General features: G+C 36.8%; 1 protein-coding gene across 13 annotated transcripts in view; it reads right to left on the reverse strand.

Moving 5' to 3' along the window:
- Window positions 1–12,884, reverse strand: part of LOC137234136 (forkhead box protein P1-B-like) — a 76,250-nt gene that overhangs the window by 15,478 nt on the left and 47,888 nt on the right. Inside the window, exon 1 of one of the 13 annotated variants that reach the window (XM_067757762.1) lies at window positions 7,601–7,725. The exons of the other annotated variants lie outside the window; for them this stretch is intronic. The gene's annotated coding sequence lies outside the window, so the exon portion shown is untranslated. Of the gene's footprint in view, window positions 1–7,600; window positions 7,726–12,884 lie in introns of those variants that run through there. 13 annotated transcript variants of the gene reach the window in all.

The raw sequence follows: 12,884 nt of genomic DNA on the forward strand, positions 1-12,884 counted from the left end.
ATAATTAGGTATGTCCTAGGTACTAGTCATCACACTCCTCATCAATCTAGGGCGTTGATCAGACAATTAAATAAAAGCATTGGGCGCGTGAAAGTATTGTTTTCAATAAAACCGTTTAACTTAAAATTTTGTTTTTAATTATTTTATTACTGCTACGAACGCAATTTTAATTTACGCAACACTTGTTAATATTTTGCCTAACACTTGTTCTAAAATTTTAATAAAAATTAACTTCGTTTGGTATATTAATACGAATCTTTCGTGTTTTACTATTTTCAACTTGTTGTCTCATTTTTCTTAACAATTACGTGGCTGCGCCTTTGCCGCCACTTAATTGTTCATGGTCCTTACTTCGCCGTTGTCAATAAGAGAACCACACAAAAAAATACAGCCCACTTTTGGGGTAAAGTATATCAACCGTTCCACTTAAAAAGCTTCATCGCTTCGATTTGAATGGAATTTGGTGAAATTGCTGTGCTATATAGTAGTGTTAATTTCACTTAAGTTCGCTCCTAAATTTTTGATGGTTACGGAGATATAAGCGTCTGAATTCTCAATTTATTTTGTGGAAACTTTTTTCTATAAATCATAAGTCGTGTAATTGGCTTTCTAAGAAGAAATGAATAAAACGGTTTCTGAAGTATTTTTTCCATTATTTTCCAATATAAACTTAAAAAAAATTTAGAAAAATTTTAGTAAAAATTTAATTAAAAAGATCGCGGTTTCTAATCGAGCTCAAGGCCTAACAATAATTTTTTATCATTATTATTGTTATGATGGTGGCCACCGTGGTGTGATGGTAGCGTGCTCCGCCTATCACACCGTATTCCCTGGGTTCAACTCCCGGGCAAAGCAACATCAAAATTTTAGAAATAAGATTTTTCAATTAGAAGAAAATTTTTCTAAGCGGGGTCACCCCTCGGCAGTGTCTGGCAAGCGCTCCGATTGTATTTCTGCCATGAAAAGCTCTCAGTGAAAACTCATCTGCCTTGCAGATGCCGTTCGGAGTCGGCATAAAAACATGTAGGTCCCGTCCGGCCAATTTGTAGGGAAAAATCAAGAGGAGTAGGACGCAAATTGGAAGAGAAGCTCGGCCTTAGATCTCTTCGGAGGTTATCGCGCCTTACATTTATTTTTTTTTTATTGTTATGATAAATTTTTTCTTAATTGAAAAAATTATTAAATTAGAATAGAAGAAAGAAAAAATTTAGACAACTGCCAAAGCTCGTTGTATAGATCCATTCCGGGAACTGCTAAATTCCTTCATCGGCATCGTTTAGGCGCCGCTTCTATAACCATTCAGCCATCACAGCTGTTTTTTTTTTTTGTCTTCATTAATCTTCTATTCTGGTTCTAGCCAATTGATATTCACAACACTGCGACATCTGTTGCAGAATGAATGTGAAAATTGGACTTGTTTGATGGCAATGCTGATGGCTGAATTGTTATAGCAGCGGCGCCTAAACGTTGCCGAAATGGATCTATGCAACAAGCTGTCGCAGTGTTGTGAATATCAATTGGCAAGAACCAAAATAGAAGTAAGATTAATGAAGACAAACAAAAAACCGCTGTGATGGCTGAATGGTTATAGCAGCGGCGCCTAAACGTTGCCGATGAAGGAATTTAGCAGTTCCCGAAATGGATCTATACAACGAGTTTTGCCAGTTGTTTATATTTTTTCTTTCTTATATTCTAATTTAATAATTTTTTCAATTAAGAAAAAATTTATCATAACAATAATAATGATAAAAAATTATTGTTAGGCCTTGAGCTCGATTCGAACCCGCGATCCTACAAATCAGTAGGCCGATATAACAAAAAAAATTTTATTAAAAATTTTTTTTTTTTAATTTTTTTCAAATACGGGCATTTTTCATATTTTTATTTTTAAATAAAAGCTTGATATTTTTCCTTTAAAATGAGACCTATCTTGTGATGCTGCCCGAAAATTTCTTTGATACATTTTCTTTTTTAACATAGAGGTACAGATAAAAGTTCACCGACATAATGCCATTATATTAATTTATTAATCACTTGAACACCTGTATATTATTCTGTGTATAAAACCATTTTATTTATTTCATTCTACAGGTTGTACTTACAGACTATTGCTAGTTTAGTGAATAAATTTAATCTAAAATTATACATACTGGCATTAAAATCTATTCAGTTCAAAGTCAATATAGTAGAGTTGTACATACTAATGTTTTTTTTTTTTTGTTTTTGGGAAATTCTTGGCTGCTAGTATGAAGGGAAAATCTTTTTAATTCGAGCTGTGTTGTAGAAGCAGGAATAAATGAATGAATTTTTTGTGTTCCAGGTATTGGTTCAGCTGAATGAAAACGATCTTTTAATTCGTTGCCTGTTTTTGCATGACTCTCCTTAGAACTGAACAAAATCTCTGTTTGAAGTAAGTTTCCTTTGGCCCACTGATAAAAAGAATCGCAATTAAGAATTTAACTATCCGGTGAAGCTTGTAAACTGACACGCCTTGCAAGTCTTTTCAAGTTTCCACCAACTCCATCACATGCGCCTTTGCCATGTGCACTAGCATGGAAACGTCATTCTGCTGGAATACCGAAATCTTCCTCGTGATGTACAAGATTTTGAAAGTTATACTTGTTTTTAAAATGTTGTGCTGCTAATTCTGGTAACTTTGAAGTTGTTAGTTAAATACTTCATCAGTAGTTGTTGGAGAGCATATACAGCTACTGTGTCATGTTGCAGACTATCTGATAAAATTGCCATACTTTTATGTGAAACAGTATTTATAATAATTTATTTGTATATCCTTATAATAAAAAACGACAGTGAATATCGTCATCTGGTCATTATTTTACAAAAAACAATGCAGGTAGTTACAAACTGCTCAGACCTAAGCATGAATGCGCAAGAAACGTTAAAGACTCGTTATTAGAGAAAAATTCGATAAAAATGCAGAAAATTATAAACTATTAATGCCTAAACAATGTAAGGTCTCAATACGCATGAGTTTAAACCCTTCAATTTCTTTCGGTAAAGGTCAAGACTCATTTTACGGAAGTAAAAAATTAGGTATGCCTGCTTTTTATGTTCTTACACTTTTTTCATTGTGGTATTATATTTTGCTTAATACTTAGTGAACATGTGAGTTATTTTTATTTATTTGTACAAAACTTTATTTTTATTAAAATTTATTACTATTTTATACAATGAAATAATGAGAAAGCTTTCCTTTGAAAATAAAAAAAAACTAGTTAAAGCGCGCATAAAAAAATTGATGCATTTATCTGCCCTCTATGTTAAAAAAAAATGTATCAAAGAAATTTTCGGACAGCATAACAAGATAGGTATCATTTTAAAGGAAAAATATCAACCTTTTATTTAAAAATAGAAATAAAAATACATAAAATGTTCAAACTTGAAAAAAAATAAAAAATAAAAATCGCGGGTTCGAATCGAGCTCAAGGCCTAACAATAATTTTTTATCATTATTATTGTTATGATAAATTTTTTCATAATTGAAAAAATTTTTAAATTAGAATAGAAGAAAGAAAAAATTTTAGACAACTGCCAAAGCTCGTTGTATAGATCCATTTCGGGAACTACTAAATTCCTTCATCGGCAACGTTTAGGCGCCGCTGCTATTCAGCCACCACAGCGGTTTTTGTTTTGTCTTCATTAATCCTACTTCTATTCTGGTTCGTGCCAATTGATATTCACACCACTGCGACATCTGTTGCAGAATAGCTGTGAAAATTGGAAAAATTGAACCGCTGTGGTGGCTGAATAGCAGCGGCGCCTAAACGTTGCCGATGAAGGAATTTAGTAGTTCCCGAAATGGATCTATACAACGAGCTTTGGCAGTTGTCTAAAATTTTTTCTTTCTTCTATTCTAATTTAAAAATTTTTTCAATTATGAAAAAATTTATCATAACAATAATAATGATAAAAAATTATTGTTAGGCCTTGAGCTCGATTCGAACCCGCGATCTTAAAATCAGTAGGCCGATATAACAACAAAAATTGTTAATACATCCCAGAGCACGGGGAAAACAAGTGTCAATAAAATATGACACTATGGCAGCATTGCCAACAAACAAGTCCAATTTTCACAGCTATTCTGCAACAGATGTCGCAGTGGTGTGAATATCAATTGGCACGAACCAGAATAGAAGTAGGATTAATGAAGACAAAACAAAAACCGCTGTGGTGGCTGAATAGCAGCGGCGCCTAAACGTTGCCGATGAAGGAATTTAGTAGTTCCCGAAATGGATCTATACAACGAGCTTTGGCAGTTGTCTAAAATTTTTTCTTTCTTCTATTCTAATTTAAAAATTTTTTCAATTATGAAAAAATTTATCATAACAATAATAATGATAAAAAATTATTGTTAGGCCTTGAGCTCGATTCGAACCCGCGATCTTAAAATCAGTAGGCCGATATAACAACAAAAATTGTTAATACATCCCAGAGCACGGGGAAAACAAGTGTCAATAAAATATGACACTATGGCAGCATTGCCAACAAACAAGTCCAATTTTCACAGCTATTCTGCAACAGATGTCGCAGTGGTGTGAATATCAATTGGCACGAACCAGAATAGAAGTAGGATTAATGAAGACAAAACAAAAACCGCTGTGGTGGCTGAATAGCAGCGGCGCCTAAACGTTGCCGATGAAGGAATTTAGTAGTTCCCGAAATGGATCTATACAACGAGCTTTGGCAGTTGTCTAAAATTTTTTCTTTCTTCTATTCTAATTTAAAAATTTTTTCAATTATGAAAAAATTTATCATAACAATAATAATGATAAAAAATTATTGTTAGGCCTTGAGCTCGATTCGAACCCGCGATCTTAAAATCAGTAGGCCGATATAACAACAAAAATTGTTAATACATCCCAGAGCACGGGGAAAACAAGTGTCAATAAAATATGACACTATGGCAGCATTGCCAACAAACAAGTCCAATTTTCACAGCTATTCTGCAACAGATGTCGCAGTGGTGTGAATATCAATTGGCACGAACCAGAATAGAAGTAGGATTAATGAAGACAAAACAAAAACCGCTGTGGTGGCTGAATAGCAGCGGCGCCTAAACGTTGCCGATGAAGGAATTTAGTAGTTCCCGAAATGGATCTATACAACGAGCTTTGGCAGTTGTCTAAAATTTTTTCTTTCTTCTATTCTAATTTAAAAATTTTTTCAATTATGAAAAAATTTATCATAACAATAATAATGATAAAAAATTATTGTTAGGCCTTGAGCTCGATTCGAACCCGCGATCTTAAAATCAGTAGGCCGATATAACAACAAAAATTGTTAAAAAATAAAAATTATAAAATTTATGGGTGAATTTTAGCTGGAACTCTATATGTTTAAAATAAAAATGTATTAAAGAAATTTTCGCGTGCCAAAATAAAACAGGTACCATTTTAAAAGAAAAATATCAAGCTTTTATTTAAAAATAAAAATATGGAAAATGCCCCTCTTTGAAAAAAATTAAAAAAAGAAAACTTTTAATACAATTTTTCTAAAAATTTTTTTATATTTATATTCCAAAAGAATGGAAAAAATACTTTAGAAACCGTTTTACTCATTTCTTCTTAGAAAGCCAATTACACGAAATAGAAAAAAGGCTTCCACAAAAAAATTGAGAATTCAGACGCTTATATCTCCGTAACCATCCAAAATTTAGGAGCGAACTTAAGTGAAATTAACACTACTATATAGCACAGCAATTTCACCTAACTTCACTCAAATGGAAGCGATGAAGCTTTTTAAGTGGAACGGATATACTTTACCCCTTTTGTATAAAGCAGATAGATCGAACCGGAAATAATTTAACACAATCCCGTGATACCAAATTGAGGATATAGCGCAGAAGGATATATAATAATAAATAGCAACGAAAAACTGTTGGGTTAAATTACCGTTTGTTGAGTCCGTAATAATAAAAAACAAGAGAGGCACACGCGTTTACGCTTTAAGTGATTTATTCAGACTAAACCATAGTGGAATACATTAAGTAGAAGAATAGGAGAAACATAAAGAGATAAGTTGGGTTGCCACATTTTTAACATTCTTCCTATCAACCCAAACGTTTGCTTGAAGTTCATAGGATTATTATAATTTTTGATTTATAAAATGCGACAAATTTTTTAAACTTTAACTTTAACAGTTTGCATCCATTTTGATGCTTAATTTTCTTCAAAAATTTTGTCATTATATCTGCAGCATTATTTTCGGTGTTAACATAATGAACTTGTACTTTTCCTTTTTCAAAAACGTCTCTCACCTAATGAAATCTTAAGTTTATATGTTTAATGCGCTTGTGAACCATTGGATTCTTGAATAAGCACTGCGCACTCTGGTAATCGCAATAAATAGTTGTAGGCTCGTTAAGGTAGTCACTGTAACCCAATTCACTCAGCAAACCTCGCAGAAAAACGACATCTTTCGCTCCTTGACACAGAGCATATATTCAGCTTCCATTGTACTGAGGGCAACAATAGACTGCTTTTTGGATTCCCACGACATCGGTGTAGGATTTTCTGTCTTCCACATCACCAGCCCAGTCAGAATCAGTATAACATACTAAGTTGTCGTTAGTGGCAGCTTACCTAAATGGTGAATTGAACGACGAAGTGTATATGACACAGTCACTTGCGTTTGAAGATCCGAGTTACCCAAATAAAGTGTGTCATTTGAAAAAACCTCTCTACCGCCTAAAACAGGCAGGCCGTGAGTGGAATAAAAAGGTTTCCGATATTCTATGACCATGGGCTTTCAACGGTGTAAGGCAGACAGTTCTGAATATTTTAAGAGGGAGCCCAACAACAAAATGTGCCATGACCTACGTGGATGATATTCTACTTGTAATGTAAAACAACACCCACATCTACCAAAACAGCGCATTTTCACTCCAGCTCAAACACAATTTTAAACGGCAAGGTACGTGGTTTTTTAATATTCCGTGTTTGGGATGTTTTTTTTTATAAAAATGTTTAATAGAATTATAACTCTTTACAAATTGATGCTTTTTACTCAGCATTCAACAAAGCAAGTGCTTTTGTAAAGTGGTAAATTTATATTGTGTGCATTAGAAGCAGGAACAATTTTCGTACACCCACACTTATTGTCCCACACAAACATGGACATTTACCTAAAATTTGTATATTGCGCCTTCTGATTATCTGGAAAAATTCCCCACCAGCGATAAGATTGTCCAGACGCATCTGAATATAGTACAACACTGCTCTATAGGTTAACGTAACCACAAAACAAATTTTTAAATCCCGAACTTCACTTTGCATGGTTTTATTTTTTTAAAAATTCATTTTTATTCAGTTGTAAATTTTGATTTGTTGAGGTTGATTACGTGAAAGATTCGAATCTCCCACGTAATCGCCAATGGAAAGTTGAACCCAGTGAAAAGAAAAGCTAAAAAATACGGAAGACTTTAATAAATATATTCGAGTAAGGATTTTATTATTTTCAAGAATAATGATGTAACAATTAAATTGTGTTTCGTATTAATATGTATTCAAATAATGAGTTTAGTGATTTAAAGGATAAGGAGATAACAATTAAATTGTGTTTCGTATAAATGTATTATTACCTGGACGCTGGATGGCTAGAACTACTCCCGTTGACGGTCGTGAACCAAGAAAGAATCAAACAATTGGAAAAAGGCGCTGAACCCTCAGTACAAGAGCCTTCGTTAAGTTTCCCCTTACCAAGGCTCCGGTGCTAAAAGCTCATAGCGGCAAACACAAGGCCGTGTTTGTGTTAGTGCATATATATGTAAGCTAAATTATTCGTCTACAGGCAGAAACAGGTATGCGGATTGATTTACGAGGGTGGGCCGAAATATTTAGGTCTCGGACCTAAACATGCCAGCCCCCTTGCTGCGAGCAATGATAAGGAAATAGACCATAGATTAAAGTATTAAAAAAAAATCGAGATCAATGGACCCAAGGGATCAACCTAGCCCTCCTTCGCCCAGGTACGGCTGCGAGCGGATGAGCAGTTGCGGACTGCGGACATTGCACCTCGCTGTACTATGCGTGTTGTGGATGTTTTCTACGGAGAAAAGAGAAGAAAAGGTTAGAAGAAATATACGTGGTTTAAATTCGATGGCACTTAGTTACGTTTAGATATTTGTGGACGTATGTGCATGTGGACCTATTGTTGGCAGACCTCGGATACGACCAAGCCGAAGGACGTCGGTTGAGCTAAAATCCCGCCTATGGTGGTAGTCGCCGTATCACTCACCATCAGTTCGGCATATATGTCAGCGCCGAGTGTAAGCCGAATAGGTGATGGGTTATAGAACCGCGGGTCTGCCAGACGCATAAACTGGAAGGGCACCGCAATTAGGGGATCTATGCTGTATGGCGGGCTCACCCTATGATGCCGTGCAATGACGACGGCCTGTGTATGAATACGCTTTGCTGCGCCGTACTTCCCTCGCAGTATTATAGTGCACCTTTTGGGTCCTGCTGCTCGAGACATAGATCTCGGACCGGCTCACTGTCGGCGATGGTGGTGGGCGCGCAAGGGTCGATAATTGCTCTTACTAAGTGGAGCTGTCCGTGCGATTCTATACGCACAATGGCCGTGGGAGTTATTGGCACGAACGGCCGCAATTTTGGCAGTGGAGCCGCATTTGGTTGTAGTCGGCCCGTTCGGAAACCGGCGGTTGTGGCCCTCTCTATAGTTCAGACACCGATTTGCTGGCGCACGTCCTTCACGTATGGCTCTGCCCTTTTTTGTTGTCGGGTCTTCGCGCGTCTCTTGTTAAGGCCATTTCTTTGGCTAGCCACTCGACCTCGATTAGGGACGCTGAGGTTTTGCTTGTCTTGATGCCAGTCGGTTACCTGTGGGCTCTCCATCTTCCTTTCTCTTTGTTTCTCATGGCGCAATAACGGCCGAAACATGCTCTGCGCTGGACCGCGATTAATCTAAGCTGATGCTGCGTTCGGTCCTTCCTCCTGTAATTCTTCCTCTTCCTCCACCTGCTGCGCCCATGATTTTGTTTGCTCCGTTACATGAATCGACAGCGTGTTGTCCAAATTATCTTCCTCACTCTGGTGGTCTCCCTCCCTTAACTCATCTAAGTGGAGCGTCGTGTGGTGTTTTTCTTGGCTCCTTTTGCACCTGTACTTGCTGATGCAATTTAATACGCGATGGAAGGGAGACAGACAGATCGGACAGTACTTATGAAGCAGGACCGCTCGTAACTTCTCCTCGGAAGTCATAGCGCGGAACTCCGGACAAACCCTAATGGAGTGCTGCCTCTTACACAATTGGCAATCAACGTGGTACATAAGTTTATGTGATTTCGAAACATGGCTCATGATCTGTAAAGGGGGTGAACCTGGGATCATGACCGTTACTCTATCATACACTATTTATTGTTGTTTTGCATGGGATGCGGAAACCCCAAGAAAAAAAGGAAATAGTGACTCATGTGCATAGTAGGAATAAATAGTTCTCGAAATTTGAGCGGGTTATGGCTTGCTGGAAAAGGTATAGTAAATAAAGTTAGAGAGCGCTAAACGCATTGATATCCCTTTTTGAATTTCTGGGCTTTGAGACGCGTGGATACGTGGTGCTTGTGCGATGGGCTTTAGCAGTACCTAAGAGCGCGTGAAACGCGCCACATGTGAGCTAGCCATTAGTGCTCAGTGAGCACACCCATTGAAGTGATTATTATTCTAAGTGCTGGCAATGCCGTCGTTTGGCATTTGACAATTATGCATTTCCTGAATGAAAATTCTTTCATTCATTCCAAGCACATGGCGTACGACATATTTCTTTGGAGGCGAAGAAAATGGCTGATTTATAATGGCTGATAAAGGTGGACCAGGGAGACTCTAGAATTTGTTCGTACGATATGGGTATCAAATGAAAGATATTAATGAGGGTTTTAAAAGGGAGTGGGTCATAGTTCTGTAGGTGGACGCCATTTAGGGATATCGCCATAAAGGTGGAACAGGGGTGACTCTAGAATTTGTTCGTACGATATGTGTATCAAATGAAAGGTGTTAATGAGTATTTCAAAAGCGCGTGGGCCTTAGTTCTATAGGTGGACGCCTTTTCGAGATATCGCCATAAAGATGGACCAGGGGTGACTCTAGAATTTGTTTGTACGATATGGGTATCTAATGAAAGGTGTTAATGAGTATTTTAAAAGGGAGAGGGCCTTAGTTCTATAAGTGGACGCCTTTTCGAGATATCGCCATAAAGGTAGACCGGGGGTGACTCTAGAATGTGTTTGTACAATATTGGTATCAAACGAAAGGTGTTAGTGAGTATTTTAAAAGCGAGTGGGCGCTATTTCTATGGGTGGACGCCTTTTCGAGATATCGCCATAAAGGTGGACCAGGGGTGACTCTAGAATTTGTTTGTACGATATGGGTATCAAATGAAAGGTGTTAATGATTATTTTAAAAGGGAGTGGACCTTAGTTCTATAGGTGGACGCCTTTTCGAGATATCGCCATAAAGGTGGACCAGGGGTGACTCTAGAATTTGTTTGTACGATATGGGTATCAAATGAAAGGTGTTAATGAGTATTTTAAAAGGGAGTGGACCTTAGTTCTATAGGTGGACGCCTTTTCGAGATATGGTTATAAAGGTGGATCAGGGTTGACTCTAGAATGCGTTTGTACAATATGGGCATCAAACGAAAGGTGATAATGAGTATTTTAAAAGGGAGTGGGCCTTAGTTCTATAGGTGGACGCATTTTCCAGATATCACCATAAAGGTGGACCAGGGGTGACTCTATAATGTGTTTGTACGATATGGATATCAAATTAAAAGTATTAATGAGGGTTGTAGTAGTTGTATATGTGAAGGCGTTTTCGAGATATCCACCAGATGTGGACCAGGGTGACCCAGAACATCATCTGTCGGGTACCGCTAATTTATTTATATATTTAATACCACGAACAGTATTCCTGCCTTAATTCCAAGGGCTTTTGATTTCGCCCTGCAGAACTTTTTCATTTTCTTTTACTTAATATGGTAGGTGTCACACCCATTTTACATTGTTTTTTTTTTTTTAAGTTATATTTTGCGTCAATAAATCAATCAAATTACCATGTTTCATCCCTTTTTTCGTATTTGGTATAGAATTATGGCATTTTTTTAATTTTCCGCAATTTTCGAAATCGAAAAAGTGGGCTTGGTCATAGTCGGATTTCGGCCATTTTCTACACCAATACAAAGTGAGTTCAGATAAGTACGTGAACTGAGTTTAGTAAAGATATATCGATTTTTGCTCAAGTTATCGTGTTAACGGCCGAGCGGAAGGACAGACGGTCGACTGTGTATAAAAACTGGGCGTGGCTTCAACCGATTCCGCCCTTTTTCACAGAAAACAGATATCGTCCTAGAATCTAAGCCCGTACCAAATTTTACAAGGATTGGTAAATTTTTGTTCGACTTATGGCATTAAAAATATCCTAGAAAAATTAAATGAAAAAGGGCGGAGCCACGCCCATTTTGAAATTTTCTTTTATTTTTGTATTTTGTTGCACCATATCATTACTGGAGTTGAGTGTTGACATAATTTACTTATATACAGTAAAGATATCAAATTTTTTGTTAAAATTTGACTTTAAAATATTTTTTTTTAAGTGTGCGTGGTGGTTCTCCGATTTTACTATTTTTTATTAAGCATACATATAGTGATAGGAGTAACGTTATTGCCGAATTTCATCATGATATCTTCAACGACTGCCACATTACAGCTTGCAAAACTTTTAAATTACCTTCTTTTAAAAGTAGGCGGTGCCAAGCCCATTGTCCAAAATTTTACTAATTTTCTGTTCTGCGTCATAAGTTCAACTCACCTATCAAGTTTCATCGCTTTATCCGTCTTTGGTAATGAATTATCGCGCATTTTGTGTTTTTCAAAATTTTCGATATCGAAAAAGTGGGCGTGGTTATAGTCCAATTTCGTTCATTTTAAATAGCAATCTGAGATTAGTGCCCAGGAACCTACATACCAATTTACATCAAGATACCTCAAAATTTACTCAAGTTATCGTGTTAACGGACGGACATGGCTCAATCAAACTTTTTTTCGATACTGATGATTTTGATATATGAAAGTCTATATCTATCTCGATTCCTTTATATCTGCACAACCAACCGTTGTCCAATCAAAGTTATTATACTATGTGTGCTCTGCTCAACTGAGTATAAAAAATCGAGGAGAAGGCGCGCGTTATTGAAAATAAATTATACAACACCGAACAAAATCGTGAAAAGGAGTTACAAAAGAAAATTGAACAAGTAAGGAAGGCTAAGTTCGGGTGCAACCGAACATTACATACTCAGTTGAGAGCTATGGAGACAAAATAAGGGAAAATCACCATGTAGGAAAATGAACCTAGGGTTACCCTGGAATGTGGTGTTTGTACGATATGGGTATCAAATGAAAGGTGTTAATGAATATTTTAAAAGGGCGTGTGCCTTAGCTCTATAGGTGGACCCCTTTTCGAGATATCGCCATAAAGGTGGACCAGAGGTGACTCTAGAATTTGTTTGTACGATATGGGTATCAAAAGAAAGGTGTTAATGAGTTTTTTAAAAGGGCGTTGGCCTCAGTTCTATAGGTGGACGCCTTTTCGAGATATCGCCATAAAGGTGGACGAGGGGTGACTCTAGAATTTTTTTGTACGATATGGGTATCAACTGAAAGGTGTTAAATAGTATTTTAAAAGGGAGTGGGCCTTAGTTCTATAGGTGGACGCCTTTTCGAGATATCTCCATAAAGGTGGACCAGGGGTGACTCTAGAATTTGTTTGTACGATATGGGTATCAAAAGAAAGGTGTTAATGAGTTTTTTAAAAGGGCGTTGGCCTCAGTTCTATAGGTGGACGCCTTTT

This window comes from Eurosta solidaginis, chromosome X, assembly GCF_040869045.1.
Source record: "Eurosta solidaginis isolate ZX-2024a chromosome X, ASM4086904v1, whole genome shotgun sequence".
In the NCBI taxonomy this organism is placed as follows: domain Eukaryota; kingdom Metazoa; phylum Arthropoda; class Insecta; order Diptera; family Tephritidae; genus Eurosta; species Eurosta solidaginis.